The sequence below is a fragment of the Gadus chalcogrammus genome, chromosome 22, assembly GCF_026213295.1.
Source record: "Gadus chalcogrammus isolate NIFS_2021 chromosome 22, NIFS_Gcha_1.0, whole genome shotgun sequence".
Lineage (NCBI taxonomy): Eukaryota > Metazoa > Chordata > Actinopteri > Gadiformes > Gadidae > Gadus > Gadus chalcogrammus.
The window spans coordinates 1,267,445-1,277,059 of NC_079433.1; the positions used below are offsets into that span (position 1 = coordinate 1,267,445).

Here is a 9,615-nt window from a genome sequence, read left to right on the forward strand (position 1 = left end):
CGCCAGATACCCTCAGGGGATTCCCGTCCAACTAACTCTTATGGTTGTCAAGCCTGCAACGTTCTATGCAAACCATTGAGACTAAATCAAGTCACCTCACTCAGAACCTTCCACGGCGGGAAGCACAAACCGTCCGACTGGAATACGAACATTCCGGCCAGAACAACCAAAGAAAAACAGACCAAACGCCTCACCTTGAGCTGAACGGAGGAATCCTGAAGTCCACGATGGTCTTCCTTGAAACACTGCCAACAGACTTACCTTGATGTGATCTGTTTGTTGCTGTAGGTTATTGCTACTATTCAGTGTACCTTTACATTATTATGCACCCAGTGTGTACTCAAAGTTATCACTCAAAACGTGCGAAGAACTGAACTACCATGTACTACCCACAACAACTTTAAACCTCAAATCCTTGCCTAAAAACAATGGAATCATTCAACACAAAACTGTGTCTACATTTTACAATAAACAATTATCTAGATCATTCAGGGTAAAAACCATAGAGAGCAAATCTAAACGTTGAGCTCAGAGAGAGCCGACCATAACCCTGCAACAGCAAATCATGCCAGCCAGCCAACACATGTACAGATCAAAGTGAGAAGTGGGCATTTGAGCGAAAGGACTGCCCATAATAATATTAAAGGTCCCATGACATGAAAATCTCAATTTATGAGGTTTTCTAACATAAATATGAGTTCCCCTAGCCTGCCTATGGTCCCCCAGTGGCTTAAACTTGTCGTTGTTTGGTGTAAACGAGCACTAGTGTTCTGCCTTCCGCCTTTGGAAAAAACGGAGTGCTCAAGGCGCGCCTGATTTGGAAATCGTGCTCATGACCGTCTATGAGAATCTCAGCTCCTCCCTTATGACTCTGCCTGGCCGCCCAGAGCCCAGAGCAGGACGTTGGCCCCCCCATGCAACCAATGACTAGCATGAGCTAGGAGACCATACAGCGCCAGCTTGTGTCTTTGCCTCTGGAGTGTTGTAAGATGATATCAGGCTCCCCAAACAATTGAAGGCAGGTTGCATCCGTGTCGGATTTGTCAAAGTGACAAAATAAGTGTAGGCCACATGTGCAGCTCTTCATCGAGGTAGTTAGTCTCTGAGGAACCAGTTGGGTTCATTTTGTTCTTTCGGTGGAAAGCGCCGATACGCATTCGAAAAAAAGGTGTGTTGTGGCGTCTAAACTTTCACGACGACTGCTTTCATTCAACTTGGGACAATCCAAAGCGGATTTGCTGAACTTTGAAAATGAAGCCTGGATCAGTACAACTCTCCTTGCTCAGCTACACACCGGGACAAGTAAGTACACTAACGCTGTATCTGTTCTGGCTTTTCGTGTATGATTACCTGCTTGTCCATTAGGAATTGGCTTTAGCTAATGATCACTTTACTACAAAACTAATCAGCTGCTTTAACAGCTAAGCTGAGTAGTGCAGTTAGTTATAGCGTGAGACACAGGGCCTGATCCCAGTTAGCCTTGGTGTGCTATATCATTGGAGACAGTTTACAACACATTTCATTCAGTCCTTCTAGTTCGCTCGTGCTAGGCTATCCGCACGGCAACAGGCATAAATTAATACAAGTTAGAAATAAAGTAACCTTCCATCGCATGACTCATCGCATTTTGAGGGACTATTCCTCGGCAATGGAGCTGGTAACCTTAGGTATCAGCACTGCAATGCAATGTTGGTATTTTCACATAATACATAGGCCCACTCATGTTCTCCCCCTTCACGCCAGTTTCAAATCAATGGGTTGTTACCTTCTAGTTCGCTCGTGCTAGGCTACCGCACGGCAACAGGCATAATTAATAAAGTTAGAAATAAAAGTAACCTTCCATCGCATGAATCATCGCATTTTGAGGGCTATTTCCTCGGGCAATATCGAGCTGGTAACTTAGTATCAGCAATGCAATGCAATGTTGGTATTTCATAAATACCTAGGCCCACTCATGTTTCCCCCTGTCACGCCAGTTTCAAATCAATGGGTTGTTACCTTCTAGTTCGCGTCGTGCTAGGCCTAACCGCACGGCAACAGCATAATAATAAAGTTAGAGAATAAAGTAACCTTCCATCGCATGAATCATCGCATTTTGAGGGACTATTTCCTCGGCAATCGAGCTGGTAACTTAGGTATCAGCAATGCAATGCAATGTTGGTATTTTCATAAATACATAGGCCAACTCATGTTCTCCCCTTCACGCCAGTTTCAAAATCAATGGGTTGTTACCTTCTAGTTCGCTCGTGCTAGGCTACCGCACGGCAACAGGCCATAAATTAATAAAGTTAGAAATAAAAGTAACCTTCCATCGCATGAATCATCGCATTTTGAGGGACTGATTTCCTCGGCAATGGAGCTGGTAACTTAGGTATCAGCAATGCAATGCAATGTTGGTATTTTCATAAATACATAGGCCCACTCATGTTTCTCCCCTTCACGCCAGGTTTCAAATCAAGGGTTGTTAGCAGGTTTAATAAATCGAGTACTAATGGATCTTGTTTCCTCTACACAGCCAGCACATCGACTGTTTACATTCAGCTGCCTCTCTCAGGGATGTTGCATGCCAGAACGGACCATTTGAAAACCGCGTACTGAAGGCACACCGCTCTCCTTTAGGACTTTGCAGACCCACATTAAAAGTGAAGGTATCTACTTTTTCCACCTTGAGTACATTTACTTTTGATGTAGTTACTAGTGTTCTTATTCTGGCATTTCTCTTTGCTTGCATTATGTGTTTTTTCATTACTTGACTTGCCTTAGTAAAATTCCTTGTTTGCACAGGTGTCCAGGCAACTGTGTTCTGCAAGGAGTTTCGGTGTTGGCACATCGAATGCAGACCCTTTGTGCCGTCATCGACACCAATAAGAAGACCATCCAAAAGACCCTCGGGTAGACCTTGAGGAAGAGCTGGAGGACAATCCATTGCGAGGTCAGCTCTTATTGGACGTTCTAATGACCGGATTCCACTTATGATCCTTCTGACTCCACACAGCATTGTTAGACTCTACACTAAAGTCGTAAGTTACTGAGTGTGAAGATATATGTGTGGCTCTTGAGAAATTTCATAATTTCTATAAATGTATGGCATTCTAAACATAACGTATTAATCCGGGTGAGGGCTGTTGTTGTTTATAGCATTACCTTCAGGATTATGTGCATGCAAATAATTAAACTAGCTGAGAACAGGGTGATGGTTTAAGGTACAGTCCAGGTGAAAGCTCAATCAGTTTAACACAAAGCGTTTCCCTTTGTTGTGGTTGATAAGAGAAGATCATCCACTGCAAACACCCAAACGGCTAGCAAATACATGGTGTACGAGAGCTGCATCATGGAATTGTTTAATGCATGTCCGTCTGCACGAGGGCAATGTGAAGTTACAACCCAAAGGCTGGGGACATTCCTGTCTGTGAAGCAGCAGTGCCCCCATTGCACATTCGAAGACGCTGGAATAGCCAGCCTACCTTGGGAGCACGCCAGCTTGGAAATCTGCACCTTTCTGCCGCTGTGTACCTGAGTGGTGCATCTTTCATAAAATCGAAAAGGTAATGATGTGGAACTGTAAATGTGTGACTGTGAATTGCTTCAATATAGATCTAATTCCATGTATTATTTATCCCCACACCAAAAGGTCTTCAAGGCAATGAAGCTACAGTTGTTCGGTATGAAACATTTCGCCGCCATGCCAAAAGTTTCATGAAACCAGCGTTATTCACCAGTGGAAAGTCCTAAATGATTTGAATCTGCAGCGGCCTAAGTCAAGAGGAAATGGTGATACGTTGGTGGTGACATGAGAGCTGACTCTCCAGGTATTGATACCTAACTGACAATAGTGCATTTTATACAAGTGTTCAATATTGTTTGAAGTTAAAAGAAGGACCTAAATAAAGTCAGACATAATACCAAAGTATTGGAGGGTGATTACTACACTAATTTCCCTATTTGAACCAAAATAGGTCACTCTGCAAAGTATGGGAGTTACACAATGATGGATCTCCATACTAAGACCCATTGTGGACATTCAGTTGGTCCAGGTGAGTTGTCAAAATGGATATTGTAAAGGGGTTATTGGTTGTAATTTCAAAAGTCTTACATGCATATCTCTTAATATATATTTTTTCTGTGTTAACAGAGCAACGAAGTTTGGTGGTAGCACCCATATGGAGAAGGAGGGACTGAGAGGAGTCTAGCCTTACTGGAGTCGCGTGGCGTCCACCTGACTGCATTGTCACTGATCGTCATCCTCAAGTACAGAAGTTCCTCAGGGAGAGAAACATCACCCATTACTACTATGTCTGGCACTTTGCAAAAGGTATGTTTCTCCAGCCTTTTCCTTTCTTTGATTTGTTTGTAGTATCCTTTTGGTGAGAAGGACCTGATGTTTTGAAGCTTGCGCAAAGCTCCCATTTGGTGGTCCTTCATTTTAAAATTGTGACACTGAGTAAATGGTAAGAAATGCTTTGAAATTATCAAATGCTACAATCGAGTAATCACTCAGTTTATGAGTATCTCAACTAAGTGGAAAGTACTTTGCTGTCATTGTAGGTATTTCAAAGAAGCTGTTGGCAATCAGTAAGCAGAAAGACGGTGAGAAACTGAAGAAGTGGATGAAGAGCATCACAACCACATATACTGGACTGCAGCAGGCTCAACCTCCGGGCCAGAGAGAATCGCAAAGTGGACCTCGATCCTGAACCATGTTCGAGATGTCCATGTACAATGAAGATCCTCTTTACCCCAAGTGCGAGCATGCGATCCGCCAGACAAGGACCGGAGGGATGTAAATGGCTTCAAGCAGGTATTTCACCAATAGACCAGGCTAAATGTCAAAACAGTGAACATACAACTACAGTTATTTAGTGGCTTTCAGAAATTTACCAGAGGACATGGTTGTAGTATTCTTTACTGTATGGGTAATGGTTTTCTAATATCATATTTTTCTATTGTCTGCAGCAACTCCAACTTTCCTCAAGTTGGAGAAGTTGCTGACCAATAAAGGGCGCTGAAGGATGTTGCAAAACTGAGCCCCCACCACCAAACTTCATCTTGGAGGCTTCCATGCGGTTTATTCTTCGTTTTTGCCCCCAAAAATGTTGTCTTTCCCTTTATGGAATGCTGTGCAGGTTAAAGAAAGTTTGTTTACTAAATACTTTTGGAATTGTAGCCTAAAATATCTGTCAATATTAACATGTTTTGTCTTGTACTTCCAGACTCTACCTGGCTGCTATGCATTCAAATCACAATGTGGACCGACCACACAGGCCGAAACAAAGGAAGGAGTACGATTTATAAAATGTCCTTTGCAAAAGGCTAGGAAGGGAGAGTTGCAGAGCTAAACCGCCAAAAAACACAGCAGACCTTTGGTTAAGGGTTTCAAATCAATTTCAAACGACACATATTTTGGATTTCTAAATGTTTTTTGTCTCTTGATGAAAATCAAATAAATACAAAACACACAGTAACACAAGACCCAACCAATTTGTAAAGAAAACATGTTTTACAATACAGGTTACGTTGATGACATCATTGATGTAATTTTTGAGGAAGTCTTTCCAACCCTACGTCATACACCGAGGCCCTGTTGGAGATCCCTGTTCCAGAGCCCCTAACGGCACAGTATGAGAAGCCTGACAAGGAGGCGGTCATCAGCAGCCTTGTGTCAAGGTTCAAACGGGGGATGTTTAAAACCAACATAGTGGCCTTCCTCAGCAGGAAACTCGGAGCGGATACGCAGGACCACACAAGCTGGAATCACAACCCGGGTACTGCGTCCCAGGTGGCCCCAGCACCAGCTCACAAAGGAACGATAGGAGAGATACCTGTAGCGACTGAACAATTGATTCAGAGAATAAGTCTTGCAGATTTATCATTGCTTTGTTATGAAAATAAATATTACTATGCTCCTATGGCTGGTTTGTTCTGTAACTATTTAAGTAGTTTTTTTTAGCTTGGATATAAATACATCTTCACAAAATTAGGCACAAGATTGAGAACAACTTCATTTATTTTATTGAATTCTGTAACAATGCATAACTTACTTGTGTATTCTTCTCAAATTTAGAGGACCATAGTCGGCTCTATATATTTGGCTGGCATTCTGAATAGAGTAAACATTTAGGCAGACCGGCTCCAATCCAGGATGGTCAACCATACACGTTGGATGTAGTTCGACCTCCCGTAGTCTTCTAGTAACCTAATTAGAATTTGAAAGGGTAAGTTTTATTTTTATGCATTATGTGTCAAATGAAGAGACAAAGTTGTTTCCAATTTAGTGGAGAGTGCCACCTGCGGTATCTCCATGCAGCAAATATTCTCCTCTTCTGTGGGCATGGTCGCACATTTTCCACAACGGCACCTATCCATAAAATAAAGGTAGATGTAATAATGGCAGAGGTCTGACTATAGTGGCTCTGGTTAGTGTCTATAGCTATACATATGACAGTGGACAAGCTGATGTGAGACGTAAATCTTCACGAGTAAATCATGGGTTATGTGTAACATGACTTCAATATAGGTTGAAATTAACCCATTAAATGAGCCAGTGACTTCTCTAAACTACAAAGATGACTGATATAGATGCTAATATAACGTAACGATAGCAAATCAGCAACTTTGACAGCCAACAACGTAGGCTAGCGTTAGCACATGATAATAACTAACCGCATACATAAACAAACCAACTAAAGTACCGTATCCAGACACAATATTTTCAATTACCATTCAGAGACGTCCTGCTGTAGCCGCTGAGAACCAACTTCTTCAGGTGATTCGTAATCCGGATCCGATTCTGGGTCAAACTGAAAGGCTTGAACGACTGGGTTTCTACGAGCCATTGCGATGTAAACAGAGCGCACGTTGCTGCAAGCTGCTCAGGGCCACACCCCCACCCTGTACAGGGCCACACCCCCACCCTGCTCAGGGCCACACCCCCACCCTCCTCCTTGACACGCCCACCGAAACAGCGCATTTGGGCGAAGCTCAATGTGCGACTGGCTCGGAGTGGCTGTAACTCTGCACCACGGCTGAATTTCGGGAACGACTTTGAATACTGTGTTAGTTGCCCACTAATACCTATATTAAAGAATACATAAAATAGCATGTCATGGGACCTTTAAGTAATAGTAAAATGAAGCCCAAGATGGTTGAACTATTCAACCATCTTCATGGGTTAAAGATTTACAGAAGAGACTTGACATGCAATTGTTTTCTAATCACCTTTGTCTGCTCCATCTTTACTTATATACATCTCCATCGCTATAGTGTTGCATCCTACTCTTGAGGGTGTGGTCTGAGTGAGCAGAGATGCGTGCTGGGATACAGTGCTGTCTGAAGTCTTCAGTTCTATAGACACGCCCCTCAGGAGAAACCAAGTGTTTGAGAATCTGTCGTGACATCAGTTACATGAGCTGGAATATCCTTCAAGATGGCGCCAGGATTCTCAGAGGAGAAAGGCCAAGAGGAGGATGTGAGGGTTCTTCCTCTCAGCCAGTGAAACACAACAGCGGTCTTCATCAGAGTACCATGGAACACTTTGAAACGTTCTCCTTTATACAACTTGTAGCCCCAGTGAAGGTTTCCTTACCTCCTCAGCTGAAGAGTACAACTTCAGATTGAAGAGCGCACTAGTTGGAGTTCCCAGATTGGTTCTGATTTAAGGGAACCGATCGTTCAACTAGTCCTGTACAGCAAATACAGTTCAGCCTGAGAAGACGTGCAACTGAGAGCAAGACAAGATCCACAGGGCTCTCCATCAATCCAGCCAGGTAGGAAGATCCGCCTCATTACAGGTCTGAAGGTCATCTTGAATATCCTTTGAGGTTCCTTTTCAACGTCAGACTCTCCTTGTGGAATTCCTTTTGGTGTCCATCCTCCATTGATCCTGATTGCTGTAGTCCTAGTTTGAAGTCGCTGATCTGAACACGCCGCTTGCATCCTTTTACACTTGAGTTGGATACTCTCCTTCCTGCCCAGTGTGTAGGATATCGCTCCGGAGCGTCGCTCAGGGCTCTTCATGTCTCCTGGAGGCCTCAAGTAAATTAAACTGTTCCTGAGGAGTCACGATGCCTGGAGGGGACTGTTGAAAGTGTTCCATGGTTCTCTGTGTCAGACTGAAGTTGTGTTGAAGTTGTTGAGATGAGGAGCCCCCTCATCTCCCCCTGGTGTTTCTCCTTCTGCATCCCTGTCTCCATCTTAAAGAACATTCCAGTTCATGTAACTGACGTCACGACGGTTTCTCAAACACTCGGTTTCCCCTGAGGGGGCGTGTCTACAGACCTGTAGACTTTAGACAGCTCTGTATCCCAGTATGCACCTCTGCTCACTCAGACCACACCCTCCTCAGTAAAGCAACACTCATGTGATGAAGATGCAGAGCTCAGGAGAGTAGCTGGAAAGAAGACTGAAGACATCAGAACCCAACCCATTACTCCAGCTTACAACAATAACTTTGAACCTGAAACCATTTTAACAAACCATTAAAACCAACATAAACCAAACGCCTAAGTAACCCACGAACCAATAAAAGATCCTCACTAATCAGATCAACCTTCAGCTAACGGGTTAACTCACCAGGAAGCCAACATACATCAATGTGCCCAAGAGTAATGAGAAACTAATGACTTACAGTTTGCAGTTCATCTTCATGTTAATGTTGGGATACTCACAGTACTGCAGTTAAATATCCATGATAGACCTTTGAAGGAACAAACAGTTTACTTATTATTGTCCCCAAACTTGGGCACTGTCCCACGGTTCAACATCTACCATGTCTATTAAATCAGATAAATGAATGCCAATACAAATTCAGGGCTTTTGGGATCATCCAACTTTTAAATAATGTTTACGATAAATAAGTTATACTAATTATTTAACTGTCATTATTCAAGAGTGATTACTTCTTACTTTGAGAAGTTTGAATGTATAGTCTCTAAAATGTTACCGTCAGGTAGAATCATTTATTTAATTTCAAATGAGAGTTAAACCACCACAATCCCTGATTTCCTTCACACATTATCAGTGATTTATATTCAACATACAAGTCAATGCAGTTGTGCTTTGCTACACATTTCTACTCACATCAGGTCCAGATGAGATGCTCCTCTTTACTTCAAAAAGTCTTTAGCCTGTGAAACAGGAAGAGATGACAAATAAGTCACAACAGAGCTCAACAGAACATTACACACACGTTCTAGTTTCTGAGAACACAACAACATACCGTGTTTGGGAGACCCCTAAACTGCCAAACAGTGGAGGACACAAATGTACTGTCCGTTTCCCTCTTATGTGAAATGCACCAGATGCAACCAATGAACCAATTAAGAAAACCACATGGCCTGCGAGCTGCGGCAGGTGAGCTAAATAGTCAAACTCAACCCAGGTTCGACCTCCTCTGGTCGCCTTGGTAATACTGAAAGTCTGTTTAAGCTCTGTGTTTGATCTTAAATGACGTCCCTCATTTTGATTGAAATGATGAGTCTGATTTGACAGATTTAAATTCATACTTCAAAACGAAGAAAGTCTTCATTCAATTCACCTTACTGTGTGGTTTGTGTGTGTGTGTGTGTGTGTGTGTGTGTGTGTGTGTGTGTGTGTGTGTGTGTGTGTGTGTGTGTGTGT

At 42.9% G+C, this 9,615-nt stretch overlaps 1 long non-coding RNA gene across 1 annotated transcript; it reads right to left on the bottom strand.

The window, feature by feature from the left end:
* Positions 1–5,755: 5,755 nt before the first annotated feature.
* LOC130376122 (uncharacterized) lies at positions 5,756–6,797 on the bottom strand. Its single transcript, XR_008893958.1, has 4 exons — positions 6,718–6,797; positions 6,286–6,355; positions 6,039–6,193; positions 5,756–5,828 (listed from the first exon to the last, which is right to left on the bottom strand). It is a non-coding gene; the product is annotated as an uncharacterized LOC130376122 (long non-coding RNA).
* Positions 6,798–9,615: the final 2,818 nt, after the last annotated feature.